Source organism: Sceloporus undulatus, chromosome 1 (genome assembly GCF_019175285.1).
Source record: "Sceloporus undulatus isolate JIND9_A2432 ecotype Alabama chromosome 1, SceUnd_v1.1, whole genome shotgun sequence".
Lineage (NCBI taxonomy): Eukaryota > Metazoa > Chordata > Lepidosauria > Squamata > Phrynosomatidae > Sceloporus > Sceloporus undulatus.
In genome coordinates, this window is record NC_056522.1 from 220,068,910 (window position 1) to 220,086,302 (window position 17,393).

The 17,393-nt window shown below is 42.6% G+C and overlaps 2 long non-coding RNA genes across 2 annotated transcripts in view; one reads left to right on the forward strand and one right to left on the reverse strand.

The window, feature by feature from the left end:
• Nucleotides 1-15,357, reverse strand: part of LOC121926692 — a 42,103-nt gene extending 26,746 nt beyond the window's left edge. Inside the window, exon 1 of the long non-coding RNA XR_006103105.1 lies at nt 15,001-15,357. This is a non-coding gene — a long non-coding RNA (uncharacterized LOC121926692). The remainder of the gene's footprint in view (nt 1-15,000) is intronic.
• LOC121927119 lies at nt 65-14,650 on the forward strand. The gene is made up of 3 exons (XR_006103187.1): nt 65-162; nt 1,863-1,987; nt 14,379-14,650. It is a non-coding gene; the product is annotated as an uncharacterized LOC121927119 (long non-coding RNA).
• Nucleotides 15,358-17,393: the final 2,036 nt, after the last annotated feature.

The following is a 17,393-nucleotide window of genomic DNA, read 5'->3' on the forward strand; positions in this document are numbered from 1 at the left end:
CTAGTTACCAGTGTTGACACTGGGGAAAACTATTCAGTACTTCAGTTTATTCTTATCATACCCTGCAAAGGCTTTGTCTGCTTTGTTTCTACCCAAAATCTACAGCAGATTTTGAAAATCCATGTTGCTTTGAATCAAAGCATTATTTACAATATTTCCCAGGTGAGTCAACAACTATACATCAGTGCAGACCTGCATGGAAGCTTTCTTTATGTTTCTACATAAGAAAAAAATCAATAAAATCCCACACTGATAGAACATAGAATGATTGAAATGGAAACCTGAAAGTAGTTAAGCACTGAAGGACAGTACTTTAGAAACAGATTTGCAAGTGTTTGGTTATGTGTGCCATTCTATTCCTCTAAGTGCATGTGTGCATGCTCACATGCTTCAAACAGTCTTTTTATATCTAATTTTCACTGTTGTTGAAATGGGATCCATCCTGTTGGGTGGCCTTGCTTTTTTTTTATAGATTATGTGGTTTTGCTTTTCATTGTTTTAGAAAATTTAATCTGTTTTGATGTTTTAATTGTATTTGTTTTTATTTGAACTTTATTACTGTCACCTACTTTGTGCCGCTTTCTGGCAGAAAGGTGGGGTATCAACTAGTCAATAAATCTGCTCTAAACGAATATGTAAACGTTATCACATTCTTTCCTAAATCACATTCTTTCCTAAAGTCAGAGATGACTTTAAGGAACCTAACACCAACAATAATAAGTGTCTTGATCAACTGTGTTCTAGGTGGTAAAAGAACAGAGTGAGTAATAATTTTCATCAAGTTAACTCATCCATCTTCCTGAAGTCCCATGAACTTTTAACATTTCTCTAGAAGGTCTGGAGACTATTTGGAACTGCATGGAAGAGGGTGCTAGGGAATAGGGCTGTAGGAGGAATCAGAGAAATCAATGCTGTACTTCCTTATTCATCATGAGTCTTAACTGGAAGGAAGCCTCCCTATCTTAGTATAAAGATCTGAACTCAGCCCACTGTAATTAGGAATTTTCTACCACAGATCTGGCCTTAGACGAGTTGCCTTTCTTAAATCTGCTTTAAGTTACACACACACACACGCACAAACACACTGTTGCTTCTAAAAATAAGAATGAATGGACTTCTTTCTGGCATCAGAATGAAGACCATTGCAGTCCAGCATTCGGCATCAGACATTTTGAATATAAACTGAAATACTAAAGTAATTTAAAACTAATAATGTTGGCTTACAAATATAATTCTCTACCTCTGAATTTTAATCATTACTATACCTCACACTGTGGCTTATTAAATCATGTTTTCCCCTTGCTTTAATTAAAAATGGGGATTTACTTTTACACACTCTTATCCGTTAATTTAATCCTCAATTTAGCAGCCATTTATATAGTAGCAGGAAGCTTTCCAATTACATATGCTACGAATTGTTTCATTAAACTGTCATTTGTAAATTCAGCATCTTAACATAACTTTAAGCTTGCAAACTGGAAAAGCATTTTTAAGTGTCAGTTATTCACATTATGCATGAGGTGTGTTGGCACTTGTTCTAAGCAGGGGGACACATTTTCCTAAACAGGAAAAAAATATTTGATCCAAGCAACAGAACTATGTCTCAAAGCAATGGTTGGTACAGATGCTAAAACCAAACCCTAAACTCTCAGGTTAATGGGGGTCACAACTTCAACTTTATGAAGTTCCATTAAAGTAGGGCAAAAGATCTGGTTAAGATGAACAAGCCCAGCTAGTAACTTGAGAGCACATACTGCTATACTAAAAGTTTTTCCCACCCTCTTTCATTCACCTTAGTGAATATCTATTGTTTGACTTTCTTTTTTCTTTATTTAAAATGCTTTACTGCGTTAACAAAGCAGCCCAACAAGGACCAGAATCATCTTGGTTGCACCAATGACATAACTAGACTGGCAGAAATGAAGGCAGTTGCAGCAACAAGATGTAAAGGCTGTGGGTCCATTGGCAGTAAGAAAAGAGATAAAAGGTAAGCAGTGAAGGGAGAAGGCTGCTAGCTCCATACTGTCTGATTTCTGAAAGCCTGGCTTCCATTCTGAGAAGTATGGCTCAAACAACTGCCTGTTCTATGGCACTGACAATTGTCTAAGGCCATCATGCCCAGACTGTCCTGGCTCTGCGCTCCCCTCCCGTTAGGCAGGCATTTGGGGGAACATGTGGCACAGAGCCAACACTCCTGCTCCTGACCTTCAATGAGCACTGAAAAAATCCATAATCCAATTCCATAAAGAACAAGTGGCACATCCCATGTGCAATGATAGGATTCTCACCACAGATCTATCTCAACCAGATATAGGAAATTTAGGAGAATATCTTGCTGCATGTACCTTCAAGTCATTTTCAAATTACGATGACCCTAAAATGAACCTATCATGGGGTTTTCTTGGCAAGTTTTTTCAGAGGGAGGTTGCTACTGCCATCAGCTGAGGCTGAGAGAATGTGACTTGCCCATGGTCACCCAGTAAGTTTCATGACCAAACTGGGGATCAGACCCTAGTCTCCAGAGTCTTAGTCCAACATGTTTAGTAAATCATTAATAAGCTAATTCAATTGCATTTAAATTAGAAAGGGAAAAATTTCACTATTATGTTTGCTAACTTGCCATTCATATTAAAAGCCTTCACTAATATTGTTAAATCTTGTGATATAGTAATTCCCCAATACTGTGGGGCTAACAAAAACCAAGGAGCAGTTTTCAAATATCCAAGAGAAAAAGGGCTTTGATAAGTAACCAGCTACGAAAGGTGAAATGTGTTGGCTCTTTCACATAGGCTGCATCTGCACTGCAGAAAGAATGCTTTTACCACCATGGCTCCGTTTGTAGTTTATTGTGGCACTATACTTCTGACTTAGGATAGATACCTTACAAAACTACAAATCCCAGATTTCCATAGCACTGAGCCATGGCAGTGAAAGCAGTGCCAAACCGCATTATTTCTGCAGTGCAGATGCACCCACAGTCTTTCATTTAATTAATTAATAACTTCATTCTGGAAATATGTAAATTCTAATAATAATAATAATAATATAGTTTATTTGTAACCCGCTTTTCCAAAATTTGATCAAAGCGGCGAACAGTTATGTATAAGAACATTTCAATAAAATCAATTAAAAACAGCATTAAAACCAGCATAATAATAATAACAACAACAAAAGGGCCAGATAGAAGGGGAAGTCAAAATATACATTCCAGGGCCATCACTGAAAAGGGGTAAGAGGAAAAGATTTTTCACGGTGGGAAGGCTTGGGAGAAAAAATACATCTTCAGGTTCTTTTTAAAAAGAGCTAAGGATGTGGTGGAGCAAAGCTCATCTGGGAGACTATTCCAAGATCTTGGGGCCAAGATAGAGAATCCCCTCTGTGAGGTCCTTGCATAGCATGTCGCTGGGACCTCCAACAATTTCTTCCCTGTTGATCTGAGTGTGCGGGGTGGATTATATGGGGAGAGGCGGTCCTCCAAGTACCCTGGGCCCAAACATAATTAAGATGTCTTTTCACATTAGAATTTTTCTGGCTCAATTGGTAATTTTATTGATTTTAATTAGTTAGTTCCTATCACTTCCAAAACTTCACTAATATTATCAAGTACATACCGTAGTTACTTTGCAACATACACACTGACAATTATTTCGGATAAGGGCAGTGTTGAAGGGGAAGATCTTCAAAGCTTGCCTAATTACCTAGTCAGATGAACTAGGACACAGATTGATATACATTTTGTGTGTTGTGTGTATAAACATCCCTCCACAAAGCTCTGTATTTTGGTAAATGCCAACCTAACCAATCTTAACAGCAGAACTCAAGAAAGACCTATTTACCAAAAATGAGAATATACACACCCTTCCTCCAGTTTACTGAAAAGCCCCTGAAGTTGCATGGCCATTCTATGTTTCATGCCAAACAAGCAGGATCAAAGAAACATCTGGCTATGTCCCCATGGCCAGACGCAAAATCATGACATCAGCACTATAATCCGCCATGGTCTCACCGGGGTCTCAGTGATGATGCTATCATTGTCTATTGGGCTATGAGGATGTAGCCAGATGCTCCTCTCACTCTCCCTGCTCACCGTGAAGCATAGAATGCTGTGCTAGTCAGCTTCACTGGCTTTTCAATAAGATGGAGGAAGGGTATATAAGCTCACAAATGGGTATTTACACTATGTTGAGGGGGGAAGCATTTGGCTCACAATTTCATCATGGTAAGTGCCTTGTGCGATAAGGGCTTAAGTTGTAATCCTTGCCTTACGCGGGGGATCCGTTCCGGATCCCTCCGCATAAGGTGAATTCCGCCTATACTCGAGCCCCATTGGAAACAATGGGGTTCGTGTGCGGTGGTGCGGCGGCGCAGGCATGCACGGGGCGCAACGGGCGCAAGCGCCCATTCAATTGAATGGGACGCGCCGCCCCTTCCGCCCCGCGCGTACCCCACGGCTTGAGAGCATATGCTCAAGGCCGCGTATGGCGCGGGCGCACTGTATAGTGTAGAATTAGAAGCACTCTCTTCTAATTATGAAACACTTGGCAAAAGATTGTTCTACCATGATTGTAGCCACAGAATGCGGGCATATAGTGAGAGAAAGAGAACCATTCCTTGATGATAAGCATGTTTGAAAACATGTGTTTGGAATAGGTGTTGGGTGACATATCAGTAAGTTGTCAAATGTGTCCTGGATGATTCAGTGAGCAAAAAAACACCCAATGGCCCTACCAAGAACTTTGATAATTCATTTAGGTTTAGACATTTAGGGTGTAAGCACAAATGGTGTGTAAACATAAATAAGTGCATCATTCCCTAAAAATGATAATTTTGTCAGAGTGACCTACACAAGGTCCCCTTGTCATTCCTAACTAGAGTGGACACATTGAACCCATGGTGATGTAGCAAAAGCAAAAGCAAAAGCAGTCAAGGGATATAATGCAAAGTCTGACCAAATAATATCACTAAGACTTGCCATGTTTATTGTTTAAGTGGTAATATGTTAGTATAGGTTTGGTTTTATGTGTTCATTTGTGTATGTGGATTAATGGGACTGCCCGCCTTGGCGGGCTGGCCCAGTTGCCGCACAGGGGAGCCCCGCAGCACGCTGCCTGGCTCTTCTGGCTCGGGCAGCCCCATCAGCCTCGGCGCAGGGGCGCTCAAGCCTTGATTGGCTGGCTTTGGGGGCAGAGGGAAGGACTTCTGCCCACGCCACTGGGACTACCGGTCCCAGAGGGCTCCGCAGGCGGAAGTGCCTCCTGATTGGGTGGTGTCATTAGGTGGTACCGCCTGGGATTGTCTGGGAGGTCGGGAGGCGGGTCCTCCGCCCTATCCCTGCCTCCCATTGATACAGAGGCCTTTTAAAGGCCATGAGGCGCCCGGGTCAGCACCATTGCTAGCTCGGCTCACCCTCCCACTCTCCCTCTGTGGGTTCAGAGTTGCTGTCACAACTTTGCGCGGCGGTTGCATAGGTCTCGGATCTGGTGTGCGTGGTTTCCAGGGCTGCATAGCGCTGGATCGGGAGTCCAATTAGGACACGGCGGTGCTGCAAGTGAGGCGGTGTTGTCATCGTGGGGGCAACATCGATACAGCGTCCCCCGTTGACAAGGGATAGAGATGCGATGATGCGCATATGCGGAGATGCAATCAATCGCATGATTGATTGTCGGAACATGGGCGTTAACCAGTAATCCCTTGCCACCCTGAAGCTTGGCCGAGACCAAGCACTTTGGTTCATCCATTCAGTAGTGGGCTGATGGATGAAAGATCCAGACCTCATGCATCAGAGCCAACCCTACGTTTCTGGTTGTTGTTCTGTTTTAGTTGTGTTAATAAAGTTGTGGCCTTTTACTTCCAATTGCTGTGTATGGTATTTGTTCCGCGGCGGCTTCCCTCTTAGGCAATTATGTATATTATTATGTATGTGTATTATTATGAGTATGTGTAATATATGGAATATTTTAGAATTTCAATAAAGAAAAAAAATTAAAAAGTTAGTTACAATATGCTCAAATATATATCTTTGCTCTTTGCTATGTCTAGTTGTTTCATTGCTTCACTTCCCATTCCTGGTCTTCTTATCTCTTGACTGCAGTCTCCATTTTGATCAGTGTTTGATCCAAGACACTGGTACAAGACATACTGCAAAAATAATCTAGTTTGAGACCACTATAACTCACCTGGCTCAATGCTAGGGAATTCTGGGAATTGTAGATTGTGAGAGATTTAGCCTTCTCTGTTAGAGAGCTCTGGTGCCACAACAAAATGCAGTTCCCAGAATTCCAGAGCACTGAGTTAGGGCAGTTAAGTGGTTTCAAATTGGAATATTTATGTAGTATGGTTTGGCCCCAAGATACACAATCCTGCTCACAGCATAGTTAACAACCTGTGCCATCCACTCTTTAATACAAGACTGAGATGACATTTGACAGACTGTGGACTTGAAATGGGAAGGTGGTATTTGAAGGAGGATGCATCTCAAATCTTCCTTTTTTCACTTCAGCACATTCCATTGGTATAGTGTTTCTCAAAAGGTAATGGCTGGTGTTTTCCTCTGAGCAAACAAGTGATGGTACGATGCACTGCCCTCAGGGACGTAGCCAGGATTTGGGAAGGGGGGGGGGGTCCAGACTAAGTGCCACCATTTTGAGAGGCTAAGAGCCCCCCCCCCCAAGACACGAAAAGAGGGTTGAGCGTTTACCTCAGAATGGCACCACTTTAACTTCCGTTATGGCTCCATGCTATGGACTCTTGGGATTTGTAGTTTTGAGGAGCTGTTTAGCCATCTCTGTCAGATGCCACAGAAAACTACAAATCCCAGCATTCTATGGAGCCAAGGGCAGTTAAAGTGGCATCAAACTGGATTATTTTTTCAGTGCAGATGCAAACTGAGTCCTTCCTCTGAAGGTGTTTACATCAGATAAATTCAACTCGATAAAGCAAAGTGTAGCTGCTCAAGCAATGAGCAGCAGCCACTCTGTTCATGCTCAGAGACACTCTGTTCATGCTTTGAGGCATTGCCTTCCAACTTCTGAGCTGAGCTAAGAACCCAGGCTGCATCCACACAACATTTCATTCCCATTTCCAAGAAGGATTTTTAATTCCAAGACACACATACACACACTACACACACACACGCACACAATTGTTAATTCCAAGACTCATCTATCTTCTATCTATCTATCTATCTATCATAATTTTTAATTCCAAGACATTATACGTTCCTTTCTTTTTATAAAAAACAAACCCCTTTAAGAGAATCCTACTTTGGGAGAAAGGCAGGATATAAAATCAATCAATAAAAAATTATAGTGCAATAGTACATCAGTGCATGGCTTGCATTATAAGACTTTATACCTTTATAAATTTAAAAACAATTAAAATCACAGTAGGATCAGAGTGCTATAGAATCATGGAATCATAGAGTTGGAAGAGACCCCAAGGGCCATCCAGACCAACCCCATTCTGCCATGCAGGAACTCCCAGTCAAAGCATCCTCAACAAATTATGTAATGGAGGTGTCCATCTACATTGTAGAAAGATATACTATAGATTTATGCTATGGAAAATCACCACCTTGAGTCCGTATATTGGGAGAAAGGCGGGATATAAGAAAATAACAACAACAACAACAACAACAACAACAACAACATCTGGGTATTGTAGTTTTGTGAGACATTTAGCTTTCTTTGTCAGAGAGCTCTGGTGCCACAACATACTACAAATCCCAGGATTTTCCATAGCATTAAAGTGGTGTCGAACTGGATTATTTCTGCAGTGTGCAGCCTTATAAATCTGCAGTTCCCAGCAGTCCGTGGTGCTGCTGGATGATGGGACCTGCAGTCTAGCATTGCCTGGAGCAGGGCCATAGGACTCAACAGCTCTGATTCATCATCTGGCAGAATTTGGGGGAAACTCCTTTAAAAGGCAAAAATAAAGAAAATAAAAACTCCTTGCAAAGTAAAACCCAGAGGTCTGCCAATGGACTTTGCTTACAAGGCAGGAAGGCAGAGAGGCCCAGACCTTTGCAGCACACCTTTCATTGGTGACCCACTTAGATTGATTCCGTATGTTAATTAATTAATCATAGAACCATAGAGTTGGAAGAGACACCAAAGGCCATCCAGTCCAACCCCATTCTGCCATGCAGGAACTCTCAATCAAAGCATCCCCATTGACATACTGAAAAGGGGCCAGCTAAGTGTATTTTATTTTATTTTTATTTTTAAAAAGAGAAAAAACAAGGCTGGAAGGAAGTGTCTTGCTTTTTTGCATCACAGACCATCCTCTTTTTTGTTGTTGCAAAAATCCAGAAATGACTGTTTTTGAAAACATGAGTTCATTATCAGAAGACATGTACATATTAGAGTCCGAGCCTCCATTATCTGGACTTCTGAAATCTGAATTATTCCAAAATCCAAAACTGACTATGAGAGCATCTGGTCTGACCCCAACTCAAGGAAACTTGGGAATCCTGAAGGTTTAGATAAATTACTGAATTATTGAATTATACAAGGAATAGTGGTCTCAGAATTTCACTGACTGCTCAGTGTACAGAAGCACAACATTATTTTAAAAATATTGTGTTTTAAATTACCTTCAGCCTATGTCTATGAGATGCATATGAAACATACATGGATTTAATGGCTGAACTTGGGTCCCATCTCCCATTATATCCCATTATACATATATAAATATACCAAACTCTGAAAAACTCCAAAATCCAAAATACATCTAGTCCTCAGCATTTTGGGTAAGGGATATTATTATTATTATTATTATTATTACTACTACTACTATATTGTATATGGATATAACTGCTGAAAGGAAAGTCAGAATTCACCTTTTCTTTCTTTTATGCTTCCTTTTAGAGCCTTCCTTCCTTCCTTCCTTCCTTCCTTCCTTCCTTCTTTCCTTTTTCTTTCTTTCTTCCTTCGTTTCTCTCCTTCCTCTTCCTTCCTTCCTTCCTTTTCCTTCCTTTCTTTAGTTCACCCCCTTCCCTTCCTATCATTCTTCCTTCCTGTCCTCCTTCCCTTTTTCTTCCTCCTTCCTCCTCTCCTCCCTCAGGAAGGGAGACTTTTTTCTGGCAAAAGCAAGCAGGAGGAGGAGTGGAAGGACTCGGATGGAGAGGAAACAAAAGGGATTTAAGGGATTTAAGTCACAGGGAGGGACCCCCGCCCACTCCCACTCCCTCCCTCCCTCCCTCTCTCTCTCTGGGCCTCCTTGCTCCCTCCCTGGCTGCGACTTCTGTCTTTCCCCTTTTCCTTCTCCAGCCCAGTCCTCCGTGCTTTTGATGGAGGAGTGGAGGAGGGAAAGGAAGAAGCTTGAACGTCCCCCAAGCTTGAAGGGGGGGGTCCGGACCCCAGAAACCCCCCTTTGGCTACGTTCCTGCTGCCCTCACTCTAAACTGGCTTTTTAAGAGTTGACATCAGGCAGAGGCCAAGCAACAGGAAATAAATACATCATGCCCCCACCTTGCCTGCTACTCCTGAAAATGTGAAAACTGACAATTATGTACACATCACACTTTCAACTCCTCCTCCTGAGAATAAGTAGAGAAACAGAGAAAGAGCATTTTGATTCAGCCCTCAGATTATGAAGTTACTTGTAGGGAGGTGAGGGCTTTGGTTTTCCCACACTTGGTTCTTTCAGTTCCAACTTTTGGCCATTAAATGAAGTGAATACTGCAAGTATGCATTATTTATGATGAACAAAAATTGCATGATCATTTTCTTCCACTTCATCTCTGCACAGTAATTCTACCAGAACACCCATTGACATTACATAGTGTTCAACTGGTTGCATTTGCAAAAAAGGATACATCTTGGTAGAGAGCATTTTTATACAAAGCCATCAATATGAACAGAGTTATCTTCCAAATGATGGTGCTCCCAAATTGATTTTTTAAGCCACCTGACAGCCATGAAAAAAAGGGCTAGTAAAAGGTATGCTCATGAATTCATAAATATATGCACTGCATAGTATCAGAAGAGAAGAATGCTTCTGAAACATGAAGGCATACCTCATCCTTTCAAGTCCTTGCTTGATATTTTTTTATTACTTTCTCTCACTCATTAACCACATAGCATTTCAAACTGTGAGACCCAATACGCAGTCTAAAGAAGGACACAGTCTGTTCTACCTCAGGTCTTGCTACCATCACATTCCGCTGCATGAACTTTATATACCGGTATATAAATATGGAATAGCGATATATAAATAAAACAAATTATTATTATCATCATCATCATCATCATCATCATCATCTCAAGCCTCCCAGGCTGGAGCTGGGAAGCGGGTGGATGCAGGGATTATTGCATGCTAAATCACCACCTGCCATTAGCCTGGGTCCAAATCAGGTCCCAGACATGCTCCGCCAGCACTTTTTTGAAGTTGGAAGATTTCCAGAGCACAGCTGGGACCTGGGCTGATGGTGGCTGGTGATTAGGCAGTGATTTAGCATGCGATAATCCCTGCCTCCATCCCGCATCCTGGCTGCAGCCTGGGAGGCTTGTGATGGTTTTAAGGTTCATGTGATAAGCTCCCAAGTGTCTCATCTCTGGCAGCAAGGTAAGCAGAGAAGAATGAATTGGAGAACAACAAAGGATCGCAAAATTCATAGTCAGTTTCATGCCTTAATCTAAAGGGCAATATCAGGAAACATAGGGGAGGCCACTGTCAATGAAAAGCTAACTAGACCAGGGATATATGAATCTGGTTGCTGATGTGAAGATGTTGTTCAAGGACTTCATGCATATGGCTGAAGTCTTTTAGGCCTTTCAGTGTCTCATCTAACTGCCCTCAAGTTGACTTCAATTCATGACAACCCTGTGAATGATGCCTCTCCAAGACTCCCTGTTTTCAACTTCTCTGCTTAGGCCCTACAGGCACAGCCATCTGGCATGCAGTCTTCCTCTCTTTCTACTGCCTTCCACCTTTCCTAGCATTGTTTTTCTAATGATTCATTTTTCCTCATGATGTGGACAAAGTATGGCAACCTCAATTTAGTCATTTTGGCTTCCAGGGATAGTTCAGGCTTGATCTGTTCTAGCACCCATTTGTTTGTCTTCTGGGCCATCCGTGGTATCCTCAGCACTCTTCTCCATCACCACATCTCAAATTAGTTGATTTTCTTTATATCAGTTTTCTTCACTGTCCAGCTCTCACATCCATACACAGTGATGGGGAATACAATGGCTTGGACAACCCTGACTTTAGTTTTCAGAGTTATGTCTTTACACTTTAGAATCCTGTTCATTTCGTTCATAGCTGGCCTTCCCAGTCCTAGTCTTCTGATTTCTTCACTGCAGTCTCCATTCTGATCAATATTTCAACCAATATATGGGGACTCTTTAACTATTTCAATTGTCTCGTTGTCTTGGGTGAATTCTTGTAGATCTTCGAGGGTAATTTTTTTTTTAATATTCAGCAATAATCCAACCACTTTTTTCTCCTTGAACATTTTCAATAATTTCATAGGTCATTCTTTGTTTTTACTAGTACTGTAATATTGTGTCATCTACATATCCTATTGAGGTAAGCTCATGTGTGGTTGTGATAACTAGTTCTGTTGATGGTTTGAACTGGAGGTGGCATGGGAGTGGGAAGACCTGAAACACCCAATAAACTTAAGGTTAAGTATGCATTATTGTTTGCTTCAGATTAGTGCTGCTAGACTTCAGTTTTTCCAGTTCTCAACAGATGTTGAAAACAATGAGTCAGTTTTTCATTCCATTGCTGCTGGGACACTCAGGAATTTTTTCCCTCTGCAAAGATAGGAAACCGTGCAACTCACCAGTAAACCACATAGCTTAGGATGTGAGGATGAGACACTAACTAGGTGCAGATAGGAGATTTCTCTGACAAGACAAAAACTTGTGTATCTTCATTATTTTTCATGTCTAATAAACACAACAACCGTGAAAGTGATATACATGCTAAGGGCCTTTATCATTGTGCAGTTCATCTTTGGTCTCCTCATGTTGTCTTGGCTGCTTTCCACATGGAGTTTAATACATAATACCTTCTCAGTTCCCCAGCCCTCAGTGAGATTTGTGGCTGTCTTTCTTGCCCTGGACCAAGGGTGGCTCACTTTCTCCCATTCTTTGCAGAATATTTATGTTGCACAACATCCTATTTCAAATCATCACAACTACAGCATCAGTCACCCCTAGCATGGCCACTGTCCCCATAGGGTTTATTACACCAAGATATGATGCACAGCTTTTCCCACCTCAACCAACGGTTCACTTTCCCCCATTCACTCAATATTCAAACCAGCAAAAGCTGCAGCTTCAGTCAACCTAAATTTCTCTTCCTGCTGCATAACTTTCCTCCTGGCAATTCCAGTTCCAACTCAAAGTGTGTGTGTGACTGGAAGCTCTTAAAAATCACTAGAATTCTCTCTCCCTCTGTGTCCTTCTCTGGCTTGCCATTATTTTCCCCACCACCCAAATATTTCATGACGTTGAACCATTCACCATCTTGTTTGTATAGGGCTGTTACTGAACGATAATTAAACAACAGCTGAAATGGATCTAAATGCTCCCTGTCATTTGTAAACACGTGTGTAACATCATAATCACTTGGCTAAGCATCAAAGCTAGGGGTGGGCAAGGGACCTGTGATACCATACCCTAGACCCCTCTCACTGAATGTGAGGTTTCATATTTTCACATTTGTTGTCTATCATCAGACATGTTTTTAAAGAGGTCATGATGACCTTTATAATACTAGGAAATTTTATGTGAGAAAGGCACACTGGTCCAAGGATATGTGGAAGACCTAGATAATACTACAATAAATGAAGAATGGGTTTGCTGCTTACTTCATCCACCCCCCAAACATACCCTCTTGCAATAGAGACTGAATGAGTTCCATTGCAAAGCAGTTAAAGACCATACCTCTACTTCACCCCAGGCTGTTATTTTCCCACTTTCCATTATTATGCATCATACTTTTGTGTGTGATGAAAAAAGTGCAAAGAAAGTATTGAATATTAAGTTATAGGACACTGAGGTAAGGTATGAGCTTAATTGTGAGCTTATTGCCAAAAGGCAGAATTTTGTTGGAACATTTAAAAACAAAAACCACCTGTTTGGGGCTTTTTAAAATTAAGTTTGCTCAAATGAAAATATGCCAATGAGCTGGTATACATTTGTTTCTCCACCCCCCACCCCCCATCAACATGGAAACAGTGAGTAAATTTAAAATAAGGTTGTTAATAAGACAGCATTATTTGTGAATCTGTAATACCACACTTTGGCAGAGAGAGTGAGAGGTATTAGGCCTGAGAATAGCTTGGATTTCTGCTGAAATTCAAAATGTGAGCAAGGCCCTCCTGTGAAGCCTGTTGCAAAAAGCACATTAAAGGTGCCAACATTCATTAATGAAGGATGTTAATGTGCTGGAATAGTCGTGTTCCTTTTGAACTTAGAAAACAGAGTAAATATATTTAAAAGAAGACCAAGATCAGGCACTGATGCTTAGTTGAAAGACAATTCACCCAAATTGATCTTTAGATATAGATACAGGGATTTGACATTTTGACCATCTTTTTCCAAGCTCAGCACCCTCAGGTAAACTGTTATGTTTTGTCTTCACTGTCTTTGGGTGTGGATGGATGAATGCAGCAAATTAGGATAATGGGGGGGGGGGGGGGGTAAAAGGCATGATGATAATGATGATTATGACGACAACAACATCACATTGCCTGTTAAGGTACATCGAGAAAATGAATATGTCATAATATACCCTTGTGGTAGGCTGTTTGTGAGTAGTCAATAGCCAGTTAGCTGACTAAAGCTGGATTTGCCAAGAAAGCCTCTGTTCTTGAGGAATTTGTGGACCTTGAAATCATTTGAGTGTTTGTGTTTGCAATAGCCTGATTGGACTAAGTACCCCATGATGGTACCACTCATCCAAGTCCAAAATCCCATCTGAAATTAGGACTGGCTGGAGCAACAGAGAATAAATTCAACTGTTTGAAAGAGTTTCATATTAATCAAACAGAGAACAAATGCAATTATCCTATCACAGTAAATACAAGCAAGTTGTTGGTCAAGATACAGTCTCCAAAAGGTGTGGGGGGGATTCAAATACATTGATTAAAAAGTATCTGTCATATCAAGGTGTGGTAGGTATGATGCAAGGTTTTAAAAGATCTTGGTTTAAGCTTGCACTCTGAAGAAACATGAAATAAGAAATATGTGTGTGTGTGTAGACACAGAAAGTTTGTCACAGAATAGGAAGCTTTCTAAAATTTGTCAAATGTGTTCTGGAATGTTTAAAGAAAGTCTCAAATAGTTAATACAATACTGAATGCTGGAAGAGTAATGATGTAATCTTTTAAATTGATTATATTTGATATATTAAAATTTCAGGGTGAGAAGCTGGCTAACTTGGACATTCTCTGAAGATGCCAGCCACAGATGCTGGCGAAATGTCAGGAAGAAACTTTTCTGGAACATGGCCACATAGCCCGAAAAACTCACAAAAAACTTTGGACAAATAAGCATTAGTTGCAGTAACAACGGAGAGACAATACACAGAACATCCAGCTGCCCACAAAGAAAACTTATACTGTAGTTACCAAGATAGAGTCAAACTGAGCCTAGCAGAATTTGCCCATCACCAACGTCACATACAGGGAATTCGGATTTTTCCCCCTGTGCAGATCAATTCTCTGAAATTATTTAACACCAAAAAGTTTTTTTAAAGAAGTCTTTTCTCCGAGCTCCGAGTCAAGTTAATATAATTCAACTCAGCAGGACTCAACTCTGTAACCTGCTTCCAAGTGAAACAAGCTATGAATATGTGTAAGTGTGCCTTTCTTTATTAAAGTGTTGTCACCCCAATTCACCTTTTCTAAATGTTCTACAGAATTCTGCCTAGTTCACAAGTTGGTCCCCTTGCTGTATCCAAATAGCATCCCACTGTTAATGAACCCAGTTTTCTCTTGCATCTTTCAAGTCTACAACTGAAAAAGAGCCAAGGCTTCCTTACCTTTAGACAGAGTGAGGCAGTTAATAGATGACAGATGCAAGGAGCACCAGTAGACCTCTCCTGGCTGGTCCTCCTGAGCCTCTGGCCATTCACCTCCTCTGGAAGGCACAGCTGTGTACACCACATGGCCTCCCTCCCCAAGCCAGCATGTTGCCACCAGTGTCCTGAATGACTCTATGCCATTCCCAGTGCTGAACAAACATTCAGCTTGCCAGTCCACTTTGGTAAACAGAAGAGGAAGGAAGTTGATATACTTTCCAATTGTCCCAATTTGCCTGGAATAGTTCCAATCAGTCCTCCATCATGCCATTTTTTCAGCTGCTTTTAAAATGTCCCAGTTTCTCTCTCCCATTTTTCTCCTTTGTCCTCAGCTTGTTTCAGTTGCTGGAAACTGAGTTGAAAGTGCAAAAGTAGTCTCCACTCCATTAACTGAGCGGGGGGGGGGGGGGGAAAGGAGGGGGCAGAATCTTTGGGGCCATTCAGACTACAGAAAAAAATGGGTTTGAAATTGATTCTTCCATGTGAAGTTCATATTGGGCCCGATTCTGTCACAATCCATGTCGGGGCTTGCACAAGGAAATGCCCCTTACCCCAGGCTATCCAGATTCGGGCTAAAATCCGTCTTTTCTCAAAAGACTCGGGTTGCGCCAAATTTGAACTTGCCCTTGATCATGATCGGGGCAAATTATAGCAGGATTAGGGTCAGGGGGCGGGCAGAGGTCAGAGCATTCCCTCCCATCATCAGAAGGGAGGGGGGAGGAGGAGGAGGAGGAGGAGGAGGAGGAAAAAGCCGAAAAAGGGGGAATCTGGATGCAAAGGGTGACAGGAGGAAAGGGGTGACTTTTGAGCTGCAGAGGGCTGTCAGAGAGAGGTGGGGGGTGGAGAAAGTGATGGAGGAGGAGGAGGAGGAGGAGCAGGAGAAAGGGGCCGTGGGAGGAAGGGAGCCATGGAGGTAGGCTTGCCATAACCCGGTGGGAGGCATGACTCCCCCGATTTCTAGGGGGCGTTCCCGGTCACGTCACGCCCTTGGGTGGCTGCCCGGCTCCTGGCCCTGCTGCATCCCTATATTGTGATGGGCTGGAGCTGGCAGAGGAGGGCTCTGCTGCTCTGCCTTGCCCCTATTGGCCAGCCCTCCCAAGAAGCAGGCTTAGTCAGGCAGGGCAACAAGGCGCGAGGAGGAGGAGCAGGGCCAGGCAGGTCGGCAGCAGCAGTGGCCCCCGCCCATCCAGGCAGGCCGCTGGGAGAGGGGAGGAAAGGGCCCTGGCCTCTGGGGCAGCCCGGTCTGGGGAACGAAAGGGCCCTTTCCTGGCCCCCCTGCCCCCCAGCCCTTCTCCTCCTCCTCCTGCTCTTGCAAGGAAGGGGCTCTGAAGCGCCAGGAGAGCTGCCTCACTAAAGGGGAGGGGCGCCTCAGGGACCCAGCCGTCGGAGAGGAAGAGGAGGAAGAGCCTCGGCATTTAGGCTCAGAAGAGGAGGAAGGGGCTGGCACCCAGGAGAGGCAAGAGAGCACCTTCTAGGCCCCTCCTGGGCCCCAGGCTCCCCTCAGGATCGCCCCCATCGGACATTGGAAGCCCCCTCCCTAAGGTCCCCCAAACACACACCCCTCTCCTCTCTAACCCTCTCTCTGACTCCCTCTCCCCCTGTTACCCCACTTTAACTGAGCCCTCTCTAACCCCCTTCTATCTACCTCCTTCTCTCCATCTAAACTCCTCTCCAACCCCTCTCTATCTACTCCCCCCTCTCTCTAACCCAGTGATCCCCAAACTGTGCTCTTGAAGGAATTTTGGACTTCAGCTCCCAGAATCTCAGACTATTGAGTAACATGTCTGAGGCTTCTGGGAGTTGAAGTCCAAAATCTCTTAAAGGACACAGTTTGGGAACCACTGCTCTAACCACCTTATTTAAAGAATATAATAAATAATAATAATAATAGGATTTATTTATATACCACCAATCACTGGGAATCCGAGCAGTTTGTGAAATTAACAGCCAAACTACACAGGCAAATCAGCTCCTGGCACTGAACAGCAGAGCTCTGCTCTGGAGCCACAACAAACTACATTTCCCAGAATTCCATAGCATTGATCCAGGACGTTTAAAGTACTGTCAGACTGGTTATTTCTGTAGTGTGTATGTAGTCTGAGCCCTGCAGAGAGAACAAAATCTGGTGCTTTAGAATTTAAGCCCATCTAACCCCCCTCTATCTAAGTTCCTTATTTAATTCTCTTCTAAGCCCCCCTCTAACCCCTCTCTATTTTACTCCTCTTTTTCTAACCCTAATCCCCTCTAGGTACCCCATCTAGCCCTCCTTCTATAGCCCCCTTTCTCAAACCCCCTTATTTAACCCCCCTTTCTGTTTAATCCTATATATTTTTTAAAAGAAACCAGCAATTTTT